The sequence below is a fragment of the Geospiza fortis genome, unplaced genomic scaffold (assembly GCF_000277835.1).
Source record: "Geospiza fortis unplaced genomic scaffold, GeoFor_1.0 scaffold244, whole genome shotgun sequence".
Lineage (NCBI taxonomy): Eukaryota > Metazoa > Chordata > Aves > Passeriformes > Thraupidae > Geospiza > Geospiza fortis.
The window spans coordinates 2826795-2827091 of NW_005054370.1; positions in this window are offsets into that span (position 1 = coordinate 2826795).

Genomic DNA, 297 nt, shown 5'->3' on the forward strand with positions numbered 1-297 from the left:
GCCGGGGGTGAGTGACAGCTTTTTCGCCAATCACCAGCAGCAGGTGCCACCGCCCATAGCCAATCACCGCAGAGCAGACGTAGTGCTTCACCAACGGGCTTTTAGCGGTGAGGCAAGGCGCCTCGGAATAGACAGAGAGGCGGGGCAAGTGGGAGAATGGCAGGGCGCTGCCCAATAAGACCTCGCGACTGCGTTTGAACCGCCCAATGAGAAGGCCGAGGGTGGGCAGGGCTTGCGGTGTGTATAAAGGTTGGGGCGGTGCGGGCGGCGGCCGCAGTTGTCACCGGGAGTGGCCGG